At 38.0% G+C, this 26,129-nt stretch overlaps 1 long non-coding RNA gene and 1 other non-coding gene across 2 annotated transcripts; both read left to right on the top strand.

Annotated features, from left to right (window-relative positions):
- Positions 1-4,189: 4,189 nt before the first annotated feature.
- LOC121236430 lies at positions 4,190-13,882 on the top strand. The gene is made up of 3 exons (XR_005934758.1): positions 4,190-4,633; positions 9,592-9,595; positions 13,872-13,882. It is a non-coding gene; the product is annotated as an uncharacterized LOC121236430 (long non-coding RNA).
- Positions 13,883-25,439: 11,557 nt separating this feature from the next.
- Positions 25,440-25,546, top strand: LOC121238006. Its single transcript, XR_005935052.1, has one exon. It is a non-coding gene; the product is annotated as a small nucleolar RNA R71 (small nucleolar RNA).
- The last annotated feature ends 583 nt before the right edge of the window (positions 25,547-26,129 follow it).

Genomic DNA, 26,129 nt, shown 5'->3' with positions numbered 1-26,129 from the left:
GATCAAGAGTGACATGAAGTGGATGTTCCAAAAACTGACATTGACAGAGGAGTAGGCAAAGGGAAACTATGCATTATGGCACTGGTCATTTATGAGAAAATGATCAACAACGAGGCTTTTTGCGTGACTATGTCTAAGGTTTGGAACACTGTGGGATGGATTCAATTCACGGAGATGGGTAATAACAACTTCTTGGTTGAATTTCAACATGAACATGATAAGTTGAAGCTCCTTCTGGGAAGACCTTGGACGTTTGACAAAGTTTTGGTTTGCATGGAGGATTTTGATGGGACTATAGCACCAAGAGAGATTGCCTTCCCTTCTGAGGTTTTCTGGATCCAAGTTCACAATATTCCATTGGTCAGTATGTCCCGTGACATAGAAATGCAGATTGGTTCTAGAGTTGGAAAAGTACTAGAGACGAACACTGATGGCACTAGCAGTTAATGGGGACCTTTCTTACGTTTGAAAGTGATGGTGGATATCACAAGGCCTCTGATTCGCGGTAGGATGTTAAAGATTGATAATAAGCAGATATGGTGGCCAATTAAGTACGAAAGACTCTCCTTGTTTTGCTTTCAATGTGAAGTCATCAAACACAACGATGGAGGCTGCTCGAAGGGTCCTCAGGGAAGAAGCAATGAATATGGCCCTGGCTTCAAGTTAATCCGCCAAAGGCAGGCAGCACTGCCTTTGGTGGAATTTGAGCCGCCACAATATCACTAGGAACAGACATAGGGGGAAGGTCTTTTTGGCAATGTTAATCAGTTTCCTAATTCTCATGAATCTCCTTATGTTAAGCCAAAATGCTTGGTTTCCAAAGAGGTTCCTTTACAGAAAAGGCAAGCTGACTTGCCATATAAAGAAAGCCTCGAGGATAAGACTACAAAGATTTCATTTTCTGCTATTTTTCAGGAAGGGTCCTCAATTAGTGGAAAGGTGATTGAGAAGGAATATTCTGAGGGAGGAAATTTGGGAGAAGCTATTACAAGATTGAATGTTACTGATAAGGGTAGTGGGCCCTCGGGTGTTTCTGCTGATGTGGTTATGCTATCTACTAGTCATAAAGAAGATTCTCATAAAGTGGCACTTGGGTCCTCGATAGCCTCTCAGGTCAATTCTTTTAACCAACTTATGTCCCATAAAATTCAGCAGTTATCTCTAGCTAAAAAGAATTCAAAATGGAAGAGAATGGCAAGGGAAATCACTTGCAACTAGTTGATAGTGATTGTGATGAAAGAAAGAAGGGTCAGGTCTTAACTCCTTTGAAGAGGGAAGTTAAGACTACTCAAGATGTATCGGGTTTTCTTGAACTTCATAAAAAGAAGAAACTTAATGTGCTTTCAATGGGGGGTGTCAAGAAAGAACAGTTGGTGGTGGTTGCTAGGCAGCAACACCAACAGCCATGAATTGTATAAGCTGGAATTGCCAAGGGCTTAGAAACCCTTAGACAGTTCATGAACTTCATCTTTTGGTGAAATCTAAGTTCCCAAGTCTCATTTTCTTAATTGAGATTAAATGCAACAGGTATAAGGTGGAGAAAGTGAAACATAAGCTAAACATGCAACATTGTTTTGTGGTGGACAGTAGGGGTGCTAGTGGTGGACTGGCTTTCATGTGGACTAATGCAATTAATGTGGTTTTGGTATCTTACGCTCAATTTCACATTTTTCTCAAAATGAATCAAGGGATAGGAAAGGAGGAGTGTATCCTGACATGTTTCTATGGCCATCCTATGTCAAATTCTCTTTAAGTTCTTCGTTGATCTGTGTAGGTCTTCATTCGTTGTTGTGCAAAGTTTATATTTTCCTTGGGAATTTGCTTGATCTGCTCTCTAGTTCTAAGCATCTTGTATGCTGCATTATTAGAGCCTGTCCCAAGAATGTAAGTTGTTAACTTAGGTTGTTGATAGCCATACAATGCCTCAAAAGGTGACATCTTGGCCGATGTTTGGTATGAGGTGTTATACCACCATTCGGCAAGGGGAATCCACTGAGCCCATTGTCGAGGTTTACTTCCCACGTAGCACCTCAAGTACCCACCACTGCCTTGTTTAGTGTCTCAATTTGACCATCACTCTACAGATTGTATGTTGAGCTATAGTTCAAAGAGGTCCCTGTAGTGAAAAAAGTGCCTTCCAGATGGAACTGAGGAAGGTAGGATCTCTATCAGAGATGATGGCCTTAGGGAACCTATGTAGCTTAAATACCTCCTTTAAAAAAATGTGTGCCATCCCAGTAGTTGTATATGGATGTGATAAGGTCATGCAATGACCATATTTAGTCAATATGTCAATGACTACTAAAATGACATTAGCTCCTTGAGATAAGGGAAGGCCTTCAACAAAATCCAAGGAAATCTCTTCCCAGGCCTGGTATGGGATGGGGAGGGGCTGTAAAAGGCCTACTGGGAAGAGATTCTCATGCGTGTTAACCTGGTATACCTCACGGTTTCTAACCATTTCTTTAATATCCCCTTTCATGCCACGCCAAAAAAAATCCCTCTTAGCCCATTGATAGGTCTTTAAAAAATTCGAGTGGTCTGCTCTGTATAAACTGCAGCACCTTTGCCTTGAAAGGAGAGATAGGTTTAATCACAAATCTTCCTTCTTTAAGATCATGCCCTACTTTAGTGTATAGCCTTTAGGTATCTCTTCCTTAGCCTGGAACTTGGTGAGTAATTGCAAGAGTTCAAGAGAGGAGTAGCTTTGCTTAAGCTCCTCGATCCAATCTGGTCATGGAAATGAAATAATGGCCAGCACATCCTCTTCCATTTCACCCATCTCATACTTTCTAGAAAGAGCATCTACCACCTTATTTTCCCTTCCCTTTTTAAATTCAATCTTGAAGTCGTACCCCATGAGCTTAGTCACCGACTTTTGTTGTGAAACAGTCCCTACTTTTTGTTCCAATGAGAACTTTAAGGCCTGTTGGTCTATTTTTACAATAAAGGATTGGCCCAATAAGTAAAGCCTCTAGCTTTGCACAATTGTCACTAGCTCTAACAGCTCTCTTTCGTAGGTAGATAGGGCTAAAGCCTTTCCTTTTAAGGCCTTACTGAAATAAGAAAAGGGCTACCCAGCTTGCATAAGGACTCCCCCTATACCACACCCACTAGCATCACACTCTGTCGTGAAGGTTTGTGTGAAATCAAGAAGCTTCAAAATAGGAGGTTGGGAAACTACTTTCTTTAATTGTTGAAATGTCTCGCTAGCTTGTTGGTTCCAAGTAAAGGCATTTTTCTTTAAAATGGTTGTTAGGGGGCAACTATAAATCCATAGTTTTTGATAAATTTTATGTAGTCACCCGTTAGTCCCAAGAAACCCCTCAATGCCTTCAAGGTAGCTGGGATTGGCCAACCTATCATCGATGCAACCTTATTTGGGCTAGCCTTTACCTTTTCACTCAACACTACATGCCCGAAATACTCCACCTCATGGACCCCAAATTTGCACCTCGACATTTTTGCATACAACTAGTTCTTTAATAAGGCTTCCAAGACCTGTTTCAGGTGACTTAGATGATCCTCTAAATTGCTGCTATACACCAGGATATCATAAAAAAAAAAAAAAATCAAAACAAACCTCCTTAGAAATGGCTCGAAAACCTCGTTCACTAACCCTTGGAATGTTGAGGGTGCGTTAGTGAGCCCATAGGGCATCACCAACAACTCATAATGGCCTTCGTGAGTGTGAAAGACCGTCTCGGGAACATCCTTGGGTACCACCCTAATTTGGTGGTATCCAGACCTTAAATCCAGTTTTGAAAACACAACTGAACCATGTAACTCATCTAGCAATTCATCAATAGCTGGGATGAGAAGTTTATCTTTAATTGTTTCTTGATTTAGGGCCTTATAGTCCACACATAAGCACCAACTTCCATCTGCCTTACGGACCAATAGAACAAGTAAGAAGAATGGGTTGGAGCTAGGCCTGACCATCCCAAATTTTAGTAATTCAATCACAATTCTTTCAATTTCTGCCTTTTGATAAAAGGGGTATCAGTAGGGCCCTATAGATATAGGAGTGGTTCCATCTTTGGGAAGATCTTGTGGTCCTGGTTTCTCACAAGGGCTAGCCCAATAGGCTCATCAAACACCATTTTAAACTGCTGTAATAGTTTACTTTTTTTTTTTTTTTAAGAGTCAGGACCCCATGTCCAAGAGTGGCCCCTATCCCAAGTTTATTAAAGAATCCTCACTTATGGCGGAGGAAAACCGTGGTAACAAATCTCAAGCACCTAAGTTTACTAAATAAAACAATAACGCCCAAAACCAAGGTGTTATACAACCAAAGAGAAACATATGCTAAAATAAATACAATCAGACCAAGCCCTCTAGAAAAAATCTCAAAAAGACTCTAAACAAATAAAGCTCATTTCTCTCAAATGTAAGGCATACCCAACTATCCATACGAATCAAACCTCGCAAACGGCTTTGTAAAACTTCCAAACCATCAAACTCTAAATTAATTCCATCAGAACCTTCTTTCGCCAAAAAATTTGCTACCATATTTGCTTCGCGAAAAATGTGCCTAAAACGAGCATTGATCTCATGAGCAAGCTCTTTGATCTCTTCCCAAAAATTCCAAAGAAACCAAAGTCGACAAATTCCTGATGCAAGCAAATTCATGGTAACATTGAATCTGGTTCCACTAAAACATCATGCAATCTCAATCTTTTGCATAACCGAAGGCCATCAAGTAATGTTCTACATTCTGCAATAGTATTAGTTGCATAGTCATAGGAGTGCGCAAAACCTGGTATAACACTACCATTGGAATCTCAAATATACCTCCACCCCCTGACTCTCTTGGATTATCACAAGCACCACCATCAACATTCAATTTCATCCTTCCTATTTCTAGCAATTTTCATTTAATAAAAACTAATCTTTTCTTATGAATAGGAACAATCGGAATAGTTAAACTTTCCATCACCAAACTATCATTATTACCCATACGCTGGAATTTTTTCAGATTGCCAGAAAAATCTTTAAGTAAAAACTTCACATTTCGAATAATTTCTTCTATCTTAACATACATACCTCCCATTCTAGCTGCACATTCAAGATTTTCATAAAACCCAAGAAATAATAATAGGAAGATTACCAAGTATCCAACCTACTTAAGAGTGGAACGTCACTTGTTGCCACCAAAAAGACATCATACCCTCCCAATTTCGGATCAGCGACAACCTTATCTAGCAAAGGTTTGCAAAAAACTTCCACACCTTTTGAGCACTTGTCCCCTCACATAAAATATGATGCAAATTTTCCACTTAAGGCATGGCACAACAATGGCATTCAGAGGCCAACAGAATGCCCAGGTGTTTAATAATATCATCAATCGTCACTGCTCCTTTCTTAGCCCTCCAAAAGAAAAAAGACATTTTCTTGGGAATAGCCGCATGCCAAAGCCACTTCCTCCATTCACATACTTGTCCACGTTGCTAGAAATATCCCAGGCAAATTTAGTGGTGAGTTCTCCATCCAAAGAATGTTTCCACACAGAAGTATCATGCCCCTACCGAAGCCGAACACCTGACTCACAAATTTGTTTCAACAAATCAGGCGTGACCAAGTCCCAAATAATTTCAACTTTCGGACCTCTTTCATCAATTACCTCATCAATAGACAATTGACTACCTCTGACCACCGGAATGAGATCCTTCAAAGGACCACATCCCACCCAATTATCCATCCAAAAATTTAACTGACCATTCCGAACATACCACTTAGAGTTCAAACTCCTCTAGGCATTAAAGATATTACACGCTTCCAAAACCGGGGAGCCTATGTTCACTTGCATCACATTATAAATATGATCACGACCAAGATACTTCTTTCTGAAAAAATCCACCCACATAGATTCCCCCTTTATCAATTTCCAACCAAATTTCATAAGCAAAGACTCTTGCACCTCTGTCAAATCTCTAATGCAAAGCCCACCCTCATCCACTTGTTTACAAATAATCTTCCATGAAATCCACTTGCGCTTTCTAATCTCCATCGAAGAACCCCAAAGGAAATAAAAAAAAAAATCCTTTTACGTGCTGCAAACACTATTTTCGGCATTTTCAAAACTGATAACATATGGATTGGCATACTATTCAACACATGTTTAATGAGAATGATCTTCCCCCCAAAGGATAAAATCCTGCTCTTCTACCCCGCTAATTTTTTCTGAATTCTTGCCCAAAAAAAATCAAATATGCTAACTTTCAACTGCCCCACATAAAGAGGAATTCCCAAATATATACAAGGCCATGTACCTTTCGGACTAATCAACTGACCAGACATATCTTCATACCGGTGCAATGTTTTCATGAGATTCGTAATGGATGCCTTTCCACCATTTGCAAAAATCAGAATATCATTCTCATACAACAAATGAGAAATAAGGGTACCCCCACCAGGATGAAAAGGTTTTATACGACCCAAACTAAATCGTTGATGCAGCATACGAGATAGAATTTCCTGACATAAAATAAATAGGTAAGACGATAATGGATCACCTTACCGAAGTCCAAGCGATGCCGGAAGAAAACCCTTAGTGTAGCCATTCAACATCACCGAGTAATAAGGGGAAGAAATAGCATTGTAAACTAGATTTCTCCAATTATCAGAGAAACTCAATCTATGTAAAACTTCTAAAAGGAACCTCCAATTAACACGGTTGTACACCTTTGTCATATCAATTTTCAGCATCACATTACCACCTCGCACCTTTCAATTAATGCCTTGAGACAATTCCTGAACCAAAGACATATTATCAAAAATGCTCTTACCTGGAATAAACGATGCTTGCTCCAGCGCAATAATTCTTTCAAGTATAGGTGCCAATCTAGCAACCATAATCTTCGTCATAATTTTATACACAATCAAGCAAAGGCTAATAGGCCAAAATTGTCCAAATCCAACAGGTTCCTCCACCATAGGAATCAAGACCAGATTTATAGCCCCAAAAAAAATAGAAATAGGTTGTTCAACAAAAAAATCCTTAGCTATCTCAACAAGGTCATCTTTAACAATATGTGATGGCCCAAGTTTTGTCTAGGCTTGGCCCTTAGAATTTGTTCTACGTTGCCATGGTATTTTAGGAGCCTTAGTTACTTTGGAAGGCCTTAGAAACCTTTGATGTGGTAACTTAAGCCCAAGAGAAGAGTGACTCTAGTTTACCTTTGAATTTCAGCCTTGTTGGGAACTTAGGTGCAATGGTTTAGGCCCATGATCCAGTTCTAAATTGCTAAGTGTTATGTGACCCAAGCATGTTATACTTTGAACCTAGTCTAGAAAGTGGGTTAAGGGGGAAAGAGAGATGTAAGAAAGCACTAAGACGGGCTTACACGCCTAGCCCATTGTTTTTTTCCAGAATTCAAGTTCCAATGTAGGTTTCTTAGAAAGGGGAGCCTAGGGAAGTGAAATGGTGTCTTTCTAGAAGTTTTACATAGGAAACTGAAGAGAGGCCTTTGGGATTTCGAATCTTGCTAGCTTTTACCATGTGTTAAGCATGCACCAAGTTTCTAGAAGATTTTTATGATGAGGCTTTTGTATCAATAACAAGTTTGCCCCTAGGGTTTTGGCTAGCATACCCCCAAGCCTTCCATTCGCTTGCCACTTGTCACTTAGTGCATTTTGGACCAATGATATGTGAAGGGTTGCGTAAGGAATGAATATTGGGAAGATGAAGCAACACTTTGGGCATGGAAAAGTGGAGAGGACGGCTAGGGCTATGGCACACGCCCAATGCCACTTGTCCTCCATGCCAAGAGTTTCTTGTTGGGAAGAGGAAGAGACATGCATGGTTTTACCAAGTTACTCATTGAGAAGATATTGACTTGTTAAAGAAAAGGAAGGACATAAGAGGGAAAAGAGATTTTCGGCCAAGGAGGGAAGCCAACACGCCACCTCCAAGAATGCCCCTTCCCAATGCAATCTAAGTAGGGAACTCCAAGAGACTTTTTAGTTTTTGAGAGAGGGAGAAGAAGAAACCTTGCCACTTGTCTCACATGCAAGGGTTTTGAATCAAACAAGGAGGGAAGTGAAGGGTCTCTTATATAAAGAGAAGGGTGCACGCCTATGAGGCTTTTCCCTTGCCATTTTTTGGATTTTGCAAGAGTTTCCACTCTTTCCACACAAATCTCCCATGTTCCTTTGAAAACTCTCTCTCATTTTCTTGTGTTTTCTCTCCAACCAAACAAGAAGGATCCTTGCAAGAGAAGGATTTTGGCACTATCCAAGGATTTGCATGGTAAGGTTCGGTTTTTCCTAAATCTTACTCATACACAAGTCTTTTCTCAATTAGCAAATGAGATTCAAATCTCATTTAATAGTGAAGGGGGAATTTATCCTCCATGTTTCGACCATCACATGTATTCTTGCCTACCTTCGGTTTTGTTTTACCTTATGAGTGAAATGAAGAGGGTTTTAACCTAAAAATCCTAGAAACAGAATGGTATAAGATCAACTGATGCCCTAGAAACACCCACACACACACACTCAAGAACATAAGATAGGGTTTTAGATGCTCTTTCTAATATGGTATGTTCGAATTTACAGCTTGCTAGTATTTCTTTACGAGAATTTTGTAAGTATACACTTAACTTGCCCTTGGTTAATATTTGTATATGAATGTATAAATCTTTTCATTGCCATGTTTGCTTTGTTTGCTATTTCTTAATTGATTGTTTGATTATGTTAATATGATCTTGTATCTATCTATGGAAGGAATTATATGCTTTGAAATTGTGATGAATATGCCATGAAATACTTGTATATGTTTCGGTTTTCACATGTTTAAGAATGATGGAATATGTATCATGATATTTCGACCATACCATGTCTTGAATGATTCAGATCTTAGCCAAATGTTATGATTTCATGCATTATTTTACTATGCTTTGAACCCCATGTTATTTGCATGAAGATTAGAACATGTGTAAGTGATGAACTTCATGATTTTTACCCCTATATGTTTTGGCCTAAGCAAGTTCTTATGGTTCCATGAATGTGTTTGGATGTTTCATATGTTTCATGTTATCATGCCATGAATTAAACATGTTATGTTTGGCTATTTCATGCATAACATTCCATATGTCACATGTCAAGTATAAGTACATATGTCTTAAGTTCCATGTCACATGCATTTGGAGAAAATGTTTTTAAAGAAAAGTGTTTTTCAAAGAAAAGAGTCTAAACGTTTTATCACGACCCCAAGTGCTAGGGCAGAGGAATGTCCTAGTAGAACTCCTTTATCCACTCTGGAGTGCTTAAGAATGGAGTAGTAACCCCTGGGTCAACAAAGAATAGTCGACAAGCCTCGAATGGATTCTTTTTAAAGGATGCCGGAGTGTGGAAGCACCTAACGCTAGTAGGTGCATAAGGCATGTAACCCGAAGAAGTAAGGTCGAGTTAATATGATTCTCTGTTTATGACGTATTCATCACGGTGTACAGACCGTTGATGGTGCGGTAACTAGCAGGAATATGCAGTGCAAGGAGGGGAGTCGTGTTGTGTCCACCCTCTGAACAAGTATAAGAGCTCATATGATAAGGATCACTCGATATAAATCTTGTGATATGTTCTGATAAGACAAGTTATGAATAAGATCGCGTGAATAAGAAAAAGTTAAAAAGTTTTCATAAAAAGCTTAAGTCTTTGTTACAAGTCTTTTGCAAATGGTCAAGTGCATAAGTCAAGTTCTGGTTAAGGCATAAGTCTAGTACATGTCCATGCATGCATATCATGATATACTTTTTGTATGCTTGTATTAACTGTGGTATGTTGTGTGATTACTTGCTGATATTTCTTGAAATCTCATTATGGTAATTTCTACTACAATTTCCCAACCGAAATGATAGAAGTTGTGATAGGTTTAGTAAAAGGCGACTATGACCAGGAGGAAGAAAACAGCACCTCCTCCTTCGGAGAGGATTGTGCCTTAATGAATCGGCCCGAGCCCTCTATTTGGGAGCGACTCGAGGCCATTGATCTAAAGATCACAGGTATACTTGAATTCATCGCAGAATTCAAGCGGCGTAACAACCAAGACAAGGATAAGGCTTTAGAGAAGCATGTGAAGCCCGAATCTTTTTGAAGAGTACGAGAGTTTAAGTATTTTGTGAAAAAAAAAAGGCAACAACATTTATAACCAACTTTGTGCTTTCATATTCTTTTGTGGGAATCCCGTGTTTTGGAAATTTTAAAATTATGCTTCATTCTTTCTTTTGGGATATTATGCCTTTATGACTTATGTTTATGTTTGAGACAATGTTTTGGGTTATGATATTAGTTTGTAATGCCATGTACTTTGCAATTGCTTATCACGTTGCTTAGTTTATCCGACTTTTATTAAACTTTTCCGCTGCTACGTTATTGCATATTGGCTAGTGTACTTAGGTGCATAGCATATTATCTGTCATGTACGAGGGGTGTGTAGCCTTATGTTACATGTCCTGGCATCTCACTCACCGTCCAACCCCAAGTGGGGGCTGGGAGCGCCACGCAATATCCCAAGCCATAATAAGGAAACAAGCTGAAAACCTGTCAGGACCTGGGTTGCTATCAGGAGGGATAGACCAACGAGCATTTTTTACCTCTTCAATCGACGACGTCTCACACAAAGAAACATTTTCTTCCATTGTCACTGAAGGAACCAGCAACTCAAGTTTCGGCACACCTAAATTAAAATTTGTTGTTAAAAACAAACGCTGAAAAAATCCACAGCCTCATCATGCTTTACATTAGCCGATTCCAAGACTCTTCCATCATAAAGAGACAATTTTTCTATTTTTTTTTTTTCTTCACTCTCATAACAGCATGAGAAAAACTTGTATTAGAATCCCCTTCCGTAAGCCATTTAATTCTGGACTTCTGACAAGCCAAGATTTCCTCACTGTGAACCCACTTCAAGTATTCTTGTTTACAATGCATTAACTCATTTTCAATCTGAACAGAAAAATTCCTACTCACTTCTTCTTCCAGCCAAAGAATCCTATCTTCCAACCTTTTGATTTCAACTTCAACGTAGCCAAATACTTCTCTATTCCATTTCAACAAAACACCTTTAACCTCTTTAATTTTTTACTTATCTGAACCATGGCACAACCTTCAACATTAGCCTCCCAAACCTGCCTCACCAATGGAAGAAATCCATCGTGAGAACCCCACATACGTAGAAATCTGAAGGCCGAGCACAAGCCTCTTTATAGCTGAATAACTGCATCAGCATCGAAGAGTGGTTTGATGAAGTTCTCAGGAGATAATTAATATTTGCATCCCCAAATAAATTCAAGAATTGCATATTAACCAAAACTCTATCCGATCGAGCCTAAATTCGCCTTCCTCCAAGTCTACCATTGCACCAAGATAAATGATTACCTTTGAAAGGAAGATTAAGCAAAGCACAATCATGAATGCACCCATTAAAATCAGCTTTAGCCCAAGATGCCTATAACAAACCCCTAACTTTTTCACTATCATTCCGAATAATATTAAAATTCCCCCAATGAGTCATGGCACCCCCTGAGAGTCTTGCAATCTGAGATATTCTCATAATTCCAATTTTTGTCTCGAAAACAACTCGCACACACAAAAGATGTCAACACATAACAATTACCAGAAGAAAACCAACCCGAATAGCTTGGTCTGAAACTGAAATCAACTCAAACTCAAGTTCTTCTGCCCAAAACAACCAAATTTTACTACCCACTTCCACATTATTCACAGAGTACAGTAAATGCAACCATCTCACCCATCTACTACATTTTTTAGCATTTAGAAAAGGTTCTAAAATAGCCACCACTAACGGTCGACTTTTATTTAAAATACGCCGAAGCCTATTTTTCGATGAAAGAATTTCCCTAATATTCCAAATCAATATATTCATAAAAAAATCAAATGAATTTTTTGGAATGTGTACGATGCTCCAGAACAACGATAGATTTCTCTTTTCTAACCCCCTTTACCTTTTTCAAAAGAACATGTATTTCTAGGTCAGAATAAAAATAAAAAATAAAAAATAAAAAAATTTGCAGCCAATTCATTCCACTCACCCTCTTGTTCTCCATTAGAAACTGTCCGACAAAAAACATCATCCTCAATCAAATCCTTGACTGCAAAAAATTCTTTTTCTCCCAACACACCTAACTCAAACTCCAGTGCCTCATCAACCACCCTCAACGAACTCCTGGGACCAGACTGAACCTCAATCTGCTATACCTCTTCATCCAAAACCTCATCCGCCATATCACACCACTTTCCTGAATTTTCTACATGTGCCTAGGTAGATGGGAAAATTTCCAGCAATCCAACCTGCACAATCTGTTGATGCAGCTGAATCATAGGAGTGCTAGAACTACACTCATCAGATTTTCACAACTCAGGAAGATCCTTCTTCGAAAAATCCAGTTCTGCTTCGCTAATGACATCCTCACAATTCTCATGCACCACTCCCAACTTTGAAACAAATAAAATTTGTTCCGATCTACTAGGTTTAGAATTTCTACGAGACTGGATGATCTCCAGAATTTCATCACGCCTAGACTTCGAAGCCTCACCAATCACTACTAGCGCAATTGGCTTGTGCTCCTCCTCCTTATTATCCAACTCCTTCCAAACTTGTTTTACCGACTTCTTATTACCATCTCCTGCCGCTTCAACATTTTTCTATTTGATCTCAGCATTCAAACGACCTCGTTTACAATTGAATTATGTATGTCCCTGTTTGAGACAAGATCCACAATAACTCAGCACCGCTTCATAGAAAATTTCCTAAAAATGACTAGAAGCCCCATGAGGAGGACCCAGCCAGAATGAATGCCTCAAAGGAGAAGAGATATCTAACTCAACACAAATCCAAGCTGCCTCAGGCTGAGTAACACAAGTCATGGCATTATTTCTCTTCAAATATTTACTAAAACCATCTCCAATACTACGCAACATTGATTCCTAAATAATTCGGAGGTAAACCTGGCAAAGTCATGCACACAGGAACCCATGGCAAATCCTCATCTTCCACATAATTTGGAGTCCAGTGAAAAACTCGAAAAGGAACTCCAAGGACTTCAAAATTCCCTCTTGCCATCACCGAGATAAAATCATCTTTCTTAGCCATCCAAACCAACACATTACGTGGATTCTTCAATTGACCAATAACTGGTACTGACTTCAAACCCCACCGATTATTGATAAATCCTCGAACACGATCAAGCAAAGGTTGTTGACGTAGGATTTTCAAAACTACCGAGAAACAAAACGGTTCAACAGATAATTGCACTTCAACCTTTGAGAAAACAAAGAACATTTCACCATCTTGAAATTTCGGATCACGATGAGGTATATTTACGTTCGACAACAATTGAGGATTGGATCCCACCACATCTGCAAAACGCCTCCCTGATGTATCCTTCAAATTGTTACCCTCACTAGTAGACACCCTCTTCTCTAAATTGTGAATCAAACCCTCCTCTCTAATCTCTATTCCAGCCGGCGGAGGCACAGGGTCGGCGCCTAGCGCCATGCACAATAACCCTAGATCACCTCAAGGTCGAGAGAGAAAACCACTTGTGCCACATCTGCTCTTAGATTGATGTGCAAGTAATATAGGTATAGACTACTTGCTGTAACAGCTAACTTATTTGGCTATTAAGAGGATTTTTAGCTACGTAGGCCAAATGACCTTGATTTTCCATTCCACAGAGTTGAAGTAAAACTCCTTTACTATTGTTCCTGCTATTAGACATTATCTTCCAGTCTTCTTCAAAGGAGCATGATCCCAGTTTCAAGCCTAATAACTCCACTCTTCTTCCCTTCCAAGTAAACCCTATAGCCAGCTTGGAGAGATTTCAAGTGATGGTTCCCAAGGTCTCAAGCCAATGAATCCCTAACACTGCATCACATCCCCCAAGGCCAACAAATAAAAGGGAATTGAGAACTGAGTACCTTGGAGTTTAGTAGTCATCCTCTGGCAGTACCCCTCGCTGGTGACTCCATTAGCCACCTTTACATTAAGTCTCCTTGTGGGTTCAATCGAGAGCTTAGTCTTTTTTGCAATGGAAAGATCTAGGAAGTTGTGAATGCTTCCAGAATCCATTAAGATAATCATCATTTCTCCACCACTTGTACCACGTAGTCTCATGGTTTTGGGGTTTGGAGTGCCAATGATGGCATTGAATGAAATTTACAGTTTATTTCCCTCTTTATCTCCTTGTTGAGTGTCTTCATGCTCTTGTGAATAAAAATAGACCTCCCTATATCCTCCATTTTCTCCTCATACCCTTGAAGTAAATAAACTTTTGGTGACTTACATACATGGGAGGGGCTCCATTTGTCCTCATAATGGTAGCACAACTCCCTTTTTCTCTTCTCATCTATTTGAGCCGATGAGATCTGCCTTCCCTGCTTAAACAACTTCTGCCCTTACACTTGCGGTTGATTAGGTTGAGGCCCAGAGTTGGAACTCAAGCCTGATTGGCTACTAATTTTCTCCATCCAGCTTTTAACAGATTTATTTGTGCTAGCCAAATACTCCTCTTGTATTTTGGCTAAGCCAAATACAGCACTCAGGTTTAATGGGTTCAACATCCGCACGGGAAGTCAGATTTCATCCTTCAGCCCACTAAGAAATCAGCTCAACTCGTGGGTTTCTGAGAAACCCCTCAATATGTTTGAAAGTGCTTCGAATTGTGCCTTACAGGCTACTATCGTTGTCACTTGTTTCAGCCTTGTGAGTGCTTCCATTGGATTAACCACTCTCTACTACATCTTGGTACTAGGGGTGTAACCGGTCCAGTTTTGGACAAAATTTCAGACCGAACCAGTATGTACCGGTTTTGTATTTTTCAAAACTGATTACGCACCGATTACGCTCCTAAACTGGTATCTCCGGTTTCCAGTTTGGTCCGGTCCAGTTTTCTTATTTTTTATTAAAAAAAATCCATATACACAAACTATCAAATACACATAAAACATACAATCTGTTTTACAATACAATCCATATACACAAACTATCAAACAACAATCTTTTTTACAATGCAATCCATATACACAAACTATCAAACACACACACAAACACACATATAAATTCAAATGTTCAGTTATCTTCAGAAGTTTCAAATGTTCCAATACACTCACACACACACACACTCAGAGACATATACATATAAGCAAACATGCACAGACACACAAAAACAAATATAAATTCAAAAAAGTTAATCCATATACACAAACACAGACTTCTAGTTCACGCATATGGAGAGGGGGAGAATTATAGAAGCTTCCCATCAACAATAAACTACATTTTTAGGTAATTTCACAATCACAATCACAAAACCCTAATGATTCATATAACTTGAATTAATTTCAAATCACTTAAATAAGTGAAATGAAAAAAATAATGGAAAAAGATTACCTTGAGGAATCGAAGAAACAGAGACGTGAGGTGAGGCTGTAAGTTCGTGTGGGAGGTTCGACGACGACAGTGATTCTGAGAGCTCACAGTATGTGCGACAGTCGGTGAGGGGAGGTAGAGAGATGGAGAGTGAGGTAGAGAGACGGAGACGAAAGAGCAAAGTAGAGGCAGAGACTAGAGACGCGGAGACGAGAGACGAGAGTGAGGAGAGGTCGTAAGTCCGTGAGGGGAGGTTCGACGACGACGACGACAATGATGCCATGAGCTCACGGTATGTGCGACGGCCGGTGAGGGGAGGTAGAGAGACAGCGACGAGAGGGAGACTAGAGAAGCGGAGATGAGAGACAAGAGTGAGGAAAGGGGCGCCGTTTGAAATTGTTTTAGGGTTTATGCCTTATCGTATAAACTGGAATTGTGAGAAGAAACGGCGCCGTTTCCTTTAATTTCTACTTTCAATTGTTTTGTTTTTTATTTTTTTTTAAATGATAATTAAAAAAAATTGATGGTTTGGGAAATTGATAATTATAATTTATATATATTTGTAATATCTTTAATACATAGTTAATAGTTATAGACTATAGTGATTTGGTTATAGTGATTAATAGTGATTTAGTTATAGTGATTATTGATTAGTATAACTATAGTCTATATTAGACTATTACTATTAGTTATATATTAGTATAGCTATATAATATATTAGACTAGATGGTAGTATTAATATTAGACTATTAGTATAGCTATATATTAGTATTAGTTATAGTGATTTAATATAACTATATTAGTATAACTATAGCTATAGTCTACATTAGACTATTAGTATTAGTTAAATAGTTATAGATTTATATATTAGTATAGCTATATAATACATTAAACTGTATAATAATATTAATATTAGACTATTAGTATAGTTATATATTAATATTAGTTATAGTGATTTAGTATAACTGTAATTTACGTTAGATTATTAGTGTTAGAGATGAAATCTGAAGGAAATTGTATTGATAAAGTGGGTATTAAAAAGGATAAAACAGTAAACGTGGAAAGCTCTCCAGACATGTTAACAAACTCTACCAATTAAGTCATTACACGTGGGAAGCTGTAATTGTATTAAAAAGGATAAAATAGTAAAAGCACGCTAATAATAACTAAAGCCATCTTCTACAACATGAAATTAAACGCTGCGTTTAGACTTCCTCCTTTTCTCCTGATGTCGTCTTCATAAGCCGCTTTCAAGCTCATCTCCAACAATTCCTTCATGGCCCCAAACTGAGATCCTTCCCAACTGATGTGGCCCAATTCACGTAAGCCTCATAATATATTGATCAAATGGAAAGCAGAATGCAGCAACTCCATTTTGGATGTTCTTATTTTTTCAGAAGACATAATAAATAAATAAAAGGCAGAAGGCTAAACACGCACATTAGCAAGAAGGGATTTCCTGCAAGGTCTCCACAAGAGTTACAGAAGCATTAGTCCATGGAATCTTGTGGCTGATCCGATTGTAGATTGATTTGAAGTAGTCCTTCCTCATAGTGAGAGCTGATGTTTGTAGCAGCCAACTACATCCCAAATTTCTGTTCTGACGGGTAGAAATCAAAGGAAACTAGATTAGAAATTAGTTGCCAGACAAAAAGCAAAACAAAACAAATTAATGATGTTTTGGAAGGATTGTGTGATGGGTTCTCTGTTGTATAAAGCATGCTCCTGAGGGAGAGGAAAATAGTTGCGAAAGAAATCGATCGTAATAAGAACCTTGGTGAGCGACGATGAGAGAAAAGAGAGGGACGGTGAGGACAGTGAGGGGGTGAACAGACAAAGAGCTTTGATGGCTTTCTAAATCTTCTAAGTATAAAAGCTATCAAAGTAGTACATGGATGAGTTCCATGATCATTTCAATAGAGACAACAATGATCATTTCCACAGAGACAACAATATTCACATAGAGCAAATTTGTATTGAGTTACGCTTGGGTGGGGAATTTGTCTGAAAAAAAAAAAAAAAAAAGAACTATTTATAAGGCCAAAGAGAAACAGTAAGAAAGATGGTTATGTACTAATGTGGAGTTTACTAATGACAATGATGGTTTTGATTTTTGGACAAAACAAGTTGAAGAATGAAGTGAACCTGATTTTCTGATTGCTTGTCAAATTAAAAGAAATGAGAAATATGAGCATTAGTAAAATGGGTGCAAGAAATATAGAGATTGCAGAAATATCAAAACTAGTGGCACAAAATGTCGAACACTTGGGATATAAGAATGTTTCCTCCTTTTCCAAACTCTGATTAAGAGGTCCAACTCTACCACTCAATTGTCAATCTAGTCTAAGCATTAACAATCGGAAAATGAAGATTTAAAACTAGATTTTTAGTCTAAAGCATCTATAGAATGCAACTAAATTTACTATGAATACCAACCATGAAAAACCTTGAAAATATTACCAAGTTTCTGTTGTGCCTTCCGTCAACAGTAGAACAAGAACAAGAGTTTCTGATTTTGACTTATCTCAACAAAATCGACTTACAATACTATAAAATGGATTTTTAGCATATCAGAATCACTCTAATCAATAGTTTAGAGCAAGAGAATCCATATCTTGTAGCTCGAGATGAAAACTTAGCCTAACATCATTCTCTCAGGAAATAGAAACTAAAAGAGTAAACTCCAACTAAAAAAAAAAATTGGTTGCTGTATGCAAAAACAAAGCTGCCGAAAAGACCCAAAAAAATTCCAGATCAACTACAGAGAGAAAAAAATAAAAACGCCCTCAGAAAATACAACTAAAAAACAAATAAGAGAAAAAAAAATAAAACTGCTAAAAGAGAGAGAGAGCCCGCACGAAAAATGCTTTCCTTTTTATCCTTTCTGTGTCCGTTCCAGCCCCCCTCATTTCGCGTCTCGTTCCACATTTCCTGCCCACGTGAGCTACGTTACTGTGAAGCCATGATCCAGCTCCTGCAGTCCATTTCCGCGTGCGTGAGTCTGTTGTCCATGCATGAGTTCGTCTGCCCCTCAAGCCACGTTCCAACCCTTGCATTTTGCATCCCGCGTGAGCTACTCTCCTTTCCACTAGCGTCGTGCGTGAGTTTCCAAAGCCTTCTTTTGAGTGTTGCCGTGTCAGTTGGGTATTTCTAAGAATACCCATGTGTTTTAACATCTTTCCCATAATGTCCTACAACATAAATAAGATATGAGAGCAGTAAAATTTTGGGGTATTAATTTTGGTGTGGACCAACTGCATTACAACTCTTTTCAAGTGCAAAATTGCAGATATTAACATTGAGTCAAGTACTAAAACCTACTACATAATTAAGTGTTTAATTCATTTTTTGGTTAGATAATTCATTCACTTTAGCAGCTTGATCATGTAGTTTTTGACACTTTATCACACCCCCCCAACTAGCTTCTTGCTAGTCTCTAGCAAGTAATGTGAAAAAAATTGAAGGATCCAAGAGTGAGCCACTGAACTCAAAAATCTCTACAAAAGATCTATCATATTGAGATCCTGGGCATTAGAATATAGTCAGGTCAGGTCATAGCTCAACACAAAATCTTATAAAATTCTCAAGAGCTCAAACAAGGGAAATGTATTTAAGCTAAAGATCTTTGAGTGCATCAAGTGTGTGAACAGATTGCCATTTGTTGGTCTCAAGATTTCTCACAATATTTTTAGCCTAGCAACTTTTTCAAGAAAAACCAAAAGGTCTTTACTCCGACTCAAAACTATTACCTTGGCAGCTTTCACGCTATCACACTTTGAAAGACCCTTTCTTTTAAAAAAAAAAAAAAAAAGATCCCGGTGACAGGCAGCCTTTTCCAATGTACTTGCACCATTTTTTTTATTTTTTTTTTTGTGCATGATCTTTAGCATGTCCCTTTTCTAATGTATTTTTACAACCAGTTTTTTTTTTTTTTTTTTTATATCACACTTTTCCTAAGCCATTAAGATATGGTTCATTCTAGTTCTTGCTAGTTGCTTAGAATAAACCATTGGTTGACATTGAACAAACAACAAAAAGTATCTGCTTATGTCAATTAAGGTCATCAATCAATAGCTTTGAAATAAATTTTTCAAGTTTGACTTGCTAAGACTTATCATCAGGTCTAGTGTTGAACTTAAACCTAAACCAATGGGAATGAGTGTGGCCCAAAACTGCAACTATCTGATCTTAAGTAGAGAAGTGTGAAAACAGTAACTTGGTAGCAACAAAAAATTCAGACCCCACAATTATAAATCCTGAGATACTAATGGTAGAAGACTCTCATTGCCTCCCAACTAAAAATGGGAAGTGTCCTCACTGAAAACCATGAATAAAATAAGGCATGAAAGAAAATAGGGTTGAAGGGAAATACTTGAGATGGCTGAAGGGATCATGAAGTAAAAATGAAACCAGAAAAAAAAAAAAAAAAAAAAAAAAAAAAAAAAAAAAAACAGTGTGGAACCTGAAAAGATAGACTAAAGAAAAAGGGAAAAAAAAAGGGAAAGAACAAAACATAGAAGTGAAACAAATAAAAGCAGAAAAAGAAAAGAAAAAAATTAAAGCAAAACAAAAATGAGCTAAGGATCATGACAATAAGTGGGATCTTCCAAAGGAATGGAAGTATCCTCATGTGAAAGTTTTGCCAAAAAATGTTTAAGTCGTTGGCCATTGACTTTGAAAGTATTTCCATTTTGGGATTAGTAATCTCAACAGTTCCATATGGAAACACAGCCTTAACAACATAAGGATCACTCCACCTCGATCTTAATTTGCCTGGAAATAGATGGAGGCGAGAATTGTAAAGTAAGACTTGTTCATTGGGCTCAAAATTATTTTTCTGGATGTGCTTGTCATGTAACACCTTCATGCACTCCTTTGAAAAATTAGAATTGTCATATGCATCTCGCCTAAGCTCATCCAATTCTGAAATCTGAAATTTCCTCACAGAACCAGCATGGTCAATGGAAAAATTGAATTGTTTAACAGCCCAATATGCCTTATGTTCAAGCTCAACGAGAAGATGACATGTTTTCCCATATACCAAACGATAAGGGGACATGTTAAGAGAGGTTTTAAAGGTTGTCCTATAAGCCCAAAGTGCATCAGTCAGCCTTAAAGACCAATCTTTTCTGTTGGGGTTGACTGTTTTTTCTAAGATGTGCTTAAGTTCTCTATTAGCTAATTCAGCTTGCCCATTCATTTAAGAGTGATATGGAGTGGAAACCTTATGGTGTATACCATATTTTTTTCATGAGGGCAGCAAAGGGTTTGTTGCAAAAATGGGTTCCATTATCACTAATGATAGCTCTAGGCATGCCAAATCTAGCAAAAATATTTTCTTTTAAGAACTTAAGCACTACCTTATGGTCATTTGTTTTACATGGGATGGCTTCAACTCACTTGGAAACATAATCAACAGCCATGAGGATATACAAATAGCCAAAAGTAGATGAAAATGGCCCCATAAAATCAATCCCCCAACAATCAAAAATCTCAATGACCAAAAGACATCATGTTTCTCTTAGTGATTGTGCCTAGTTTTTGACATAGTAACAAGTTTTACAAAAGTTATACGCATCCTTAAACATATGCGGCAGTAAAACCCACTTTATAAAATTTTTGCAATGGTTTTATGTGCAAAAAAATGTCCCCCACAAGCCTCATTATTACAAAAAGAAAGAATAGCTTGTACTTCATGATCAGGCACATATTTCCTTATAATTTGGTTAGAACAATATTTAAACAAGTAAGGCTCATCACAGAAGAATGATTTCACCTCATGCTTGAATTTTTGTATGTCTTGAGCACTCCAATTGGGTGGAGTTTGTCCTATCACTGAAAAATTAACTATGTCAGCAAACCAAGGTAAATTTTCAACTGACATTAATTGTTCATCAAGAAAAGAGTCAAGGAAAAGGACAGTGTGCTCATTTTCAACAAATATAAGCCGAGACAAGTGGTTGGCGACTACATTTTCAGCACCCTTCTTGTCTTTGATGATAAGGTCGAATTCTTGGAGAAGAAGAATCCATAAGATTAAACGTGATTTAGCATCCTTCTTCAACAATAAGTACTTTAACGCTGCATGGTCAGTAAAAACAACCACAGGAGAACCAAGAATATAAGTTCAAAACTTGTCTAATGCAAAAAATACAGCAAGCAATTCCTTTTCGGTGGTAGAATGATTTTTTTGGGCTCCATTTAGAGTTCTACTTGCATAAGAAATGGCATGTGGGAAGTTATTTCTACGTTGTCCAAGAACAGCTCCTATGGCTACATCACTAGCATCACACATTATCTCAAAAGGAATAGACCAAACAAGGGGTTGCATGATAGGGGCTGTAGTGAGCAAAATTTTCAGCTTATCAAAAGCATTTTGACAAGAAGAGTTCCATTCAAAAGCAACATCATGCATAAGTAACTCACACAAGGACTTAGAGATAGAACTAAAATTTTGAATGAATTTCCTATAGAACCTAGCATGCCCAAGAAATGATCTGATTTCTTTTGCTGTTTTGGGTATAGGCAGCTTGGAAATAAGCTCAATCTTAGCTTTATCAACCTTAATACCTAGTGATGAGACTATGTGACCAATAAATATGCCTTGTTGAACCATGAAATGATACTTTTCCCAATTGAGAAGCAAATGCTTCTCTTCACACCTGGCTAAAACAGCTTATAAGTTAGTCAAACATACATCAAAAGAACTACCAAACACTGAAAAACCATCCATGAATACTTCTAAACAGTTTTCAATCATGTCGCTGAAAATACTAAGCATACATCTTTGGAAAGTAGCTGGTACATTACATAGTCTAAAAGGCATTCTTCTAGATGCAAAAGTGCCAAACGGGCAAGTAAAAGTTGTTTTCTCTTTATCATCAGGTGTTATTTCTATTTGGTAGAAACCAGCAAATCCATCAAGAAAGTAATAGAAATCATGGCTAGCAACTTTTTCTAACACTTGATCAAGAAATGACAAAGGGAAATGATCTTTCCTAGTGACGGCGTTCAACTTCCTATAATCTATACACATTCGCCAAGCAGTAGAAATCTTAGTAGGAATTAGTTCATTTTTCTTATTTTTCACAATAGTAAGCCCAGATGTTTTTGGAATTACATGAATGAGACTTACCCACTTGCTGTCCGCAATAGGGTAGATAATTCCCACGTCAAGTAGTTTCAAAACTTCTGTTTTTACTACTTCTTTAATGGTAGGATTTAGTCTCTTTTGCATCTCCCTAGAGATTTTAGCATTTTCTTCTAAATAAATCCTATGAGTGCACACAAGAGATTTATACCTTTTATATTCGCGATTGTCCATCCAATAGCACCTTTGTGCTGCCTTAAGACCTCCATTAGTCTCCCTTCTTGGTCATGAGTGAGTTAGGCTGAAATAACCACTGGGAAGGTGCTGTCAGGACCCAGAAATGCATAGTTGGGATTTCATTTGCTGAAGGCTTCAAACTTGCTGTCAATGGTGGGAGCTGCTCAATTTTTTACCTCCATTTAGCCTCAAATTTATTTTCTGCATTAAAAATAGGATAAACATCAATGGGGTGTCATCAGTGATGAGATCACAAATATTTTCTAACTCAAACAGCAGGTCAGTGGGCTGGTATGCCAAATAAGCCTCTTCCTCAAGGATGTTTTCCAGCAAATTTACTTCTTGGTACATCTTCTAAGTCTTGAGGTTGCCTACAAATATTAAAAATATTTAGTTCAAGGGTCATGTTCTCAAAACTCAACTTTAAAACAACACTCCTACAATTTATTAATGCATTTGAAGTAGCAAGAAAATGTCTCTCAAAATAAGCTTCAAAATAAGCTACAGGAGGATTACCCCGAAAGAGAAACTGAATCAGAAAAGGAAGTGGCTGACTTTCAAAGCAAAGTCAGGGAAGACGATCGGGCTACGAACACGGGTACTCAACCATTGGAAAGTGGAAAGTAGGTTGCCAGTTCAACCGAAGCCCAGATAAATAACGAAGGATATTACTAAAAGGCTAAAACTTGATTGAATGATCTCACATGGTCTCATTTTCTTTGTTCGGTAGGAATGCTTCTCTTTCCCATAGTCTTATTGTAGTTCAACCGGAAGAACTCCCCTATACCATAGTCTTCCTAAGGTGGTGTTCTAATGATTGGATTTCCAACAGGAAATTTACTGTATGCTGTCCCTTTCCGTTTTCATCCTTTGCCCCTATCAATCAACACACCTAGATGGGATCGGTACAAAGTACTCGAGTGTGACATCAACTCGAAGTGGTCACATTCACTCTTTAGCGAAGAGCAATCGAAACTTTCCCCCTATAAATTCTATGTAGCGCTTCTCAAATTGACTGAGCGTCGGACGGACGGGGCCAAGCCAGGAATGCGTAGTACCTGCAGGTCGGGAGCCGTGACAAGGCGAGTTTTAGATGCTTGGACTTTACCTATTGATCTCCATAAAGCATCTTCGGCCGGTAAGTGCTCATTCCTTCTCAATCGCGGGAAGAAGAAATTGCATGCATCGCTTGTTCAATCACTCTGCCTGTAACGGATCTTTCAAGGCTTGGCTAGCAAAGTGAACAGGTGCTTGAAAATAAGATTTTGATGTCAAGTGAACATCCAACACCACAAAATCTACGGAGTAAAAAAATTTATCCACTTGAACTAAGACATCCTCAACAACCCCTCTTGGCATTTTAATTGATCTGTCCGCTAGTTGTAAAATGATTGGAGTCAGTTTCAATTCCCCCAAACGAAGCTGCTCATAAACATTATAAGGCAGTAAATTCACACTTAAACCTAGATCGAACAATACTTGGCCAATTTTTTAACTTTCTATAACATAAGCAATTTTTGGTGGGGTATTGCTCTGAATCATGGCACTGACTTGCTCAGTAAGAAAGGCTTTCTTTTGCACATTTAATTTCATTTTAATAGTACACAAATCTTTTAGAAACTTAGCATATGTGGGAATTTGTTGAATAGCATCCAACAAATGGATGTTAATCCTAACTTGCTTGAATATTTCTAAAATTTTAGATTAGTGTTTGTCTTTGTGCAAGGGAGCCAATCTTTGAGGAAAAGGAGCAGGTACAGGACATGAAATCTTTTCAATTTCATTTTGTTCAACCTCACTTTTTTCAGCCTCATTTTGTACAGGTTTAGAGACCTTACCAGCCTTGTCTGAACCTTGAGCTAGAATGTTCACCACCCTACCATTTCTCAAAGTAGTGACTGTCTTCACTTGCCTTACATTTGAACTCTCAACCGCTCCTTGAAGTGGCTGACTTTGTGGATTGAGTTGAGGTTGTGCAGGAAATTTTTCTTTTTCTTGAGAGCTCCAAGCCGTAGTCATCTTTGTAAGTGTGCTCCGAATATCATTTATCGGTTGAGAGTTTTGATTGTTGATTGTTACTTGACCTTGCATAAACTGATGCAAGGTGTTTGACAGCTGCTGTATCATCTCCTCAAGTCCTTTCTTTTGCATTGGAGGTGCTTGAATTGTGAGTTAAGAGGATCCCGGAGCCAAGGCTGCTGGAGCTACTTGCTGGTCACTCATCCACCCAAAACTTGGGTGGTTTCTCCATCCTGGATTATAAGAATTAGAGTAAGGACCAGAATATGGTTTATGTATCATATTTACAGCACTAGATTGGTCTAACAATACTTCTTTGAATGCGAGGATCGTGGGACACTCATTAATTGAATGCCCATGATCCTCACATATGCCACACTTCTCAGAATTTTTATGGACAGCATGCACTTCATTTACTTTTTTCAATTCCATGGCTTCCATTTTTCTGGACAACAAGATTAATTTAGCACGCAAATTATCATCTTCCTTTAAAGTATATTTTCCATGACCAGGCTCAACTTGCCTAGACCTATCATGCACATCAGTTGTATCCCAAGATTGAACATTTTCAGCAAGGTAATCAAAATATTCGAATGCTTCCTCAGGCTCTTTGTCAAAAAATTCTCCATTACACATGGTTTGTACAAATTGGCGCATTTTAGGTGTCAAACTTTCATAAAAAAACTTATCACATGCCAATGTTCATAACCATGATGAGGACAAGCATTTAAAAGATCTTTGAACCTTTCCCAACTTAGATAAAAAGTTTCGGGATCGTTTTGGGTAAAGTTCATGATTTGTCTTTTAAGTGCATTTGTCCTATGTGTTGGAAAGAATTTCTTCAAAAATTCAGTTTGCATTTCCTGCCATGTGCCTATGGTTTTAGGTCTTAATGAATTCAACCACGTTTTAGCCTTATCTTTCAAGAAAAATGGAAACAATTTTAGTCTAATAATCTCCTCAGTGCATGTCTGGTCCATGAATGTAGAACAAACCTCTTCAAACTCTTTGATATGAAGGTAAGGGTTCTCGGATTCCATACCATGAAAATGTGGAATTAATGGAATCATTCCAGGTTTGAAATTAAAGGCATTTGTATTAAAAGGTTGGATTATGCATGAGGGTGTGCTAGTTCTGATAAGTTGTAAATAATCTCTAAGTGTCATGTTCTGATTTATTACTTCCCTATCATGATTCTCATTTTCGGCCATGGTGCTATTAGTGTCAGAGATGACTCAAGAGAAAGTGATGCTGAGGTAAAAGATGCTAATGATTTTGTCCTAACCAACCAAGAAGTTTGGTCCCTAGTCCAACCAGTCATACAAACAAGAGCAGAAAATAAAAAAATATGTAAGACAAACAAGAAGAAAAAATAATAAAGGAAAATAAAACAAA

The sequence above is a fragment of the Juglans microcarpa x Juglans regia genome, chromosome 6S, assembly GCF_004785595.1.
Source record: "Juglans microcarpa x Juglans regia isolate MS1-56 chromosome 6S, Jm3101_v1.0, whole genome shotgun sequence".
In the NCBI taxonomy this organism is placed as follows: Eukaryota; Viridiplantae; Streptophyta; class Magnoliopsida; order Fagales; family Juglandaceae; genus Juglans; species Juglans microcarpa x Juglans regia.
The sequence above is the reverse complement of the archived record's forward strand: the minus strand, read 5'-3'. Positions and strand labels throughout refer to the sequence as shown.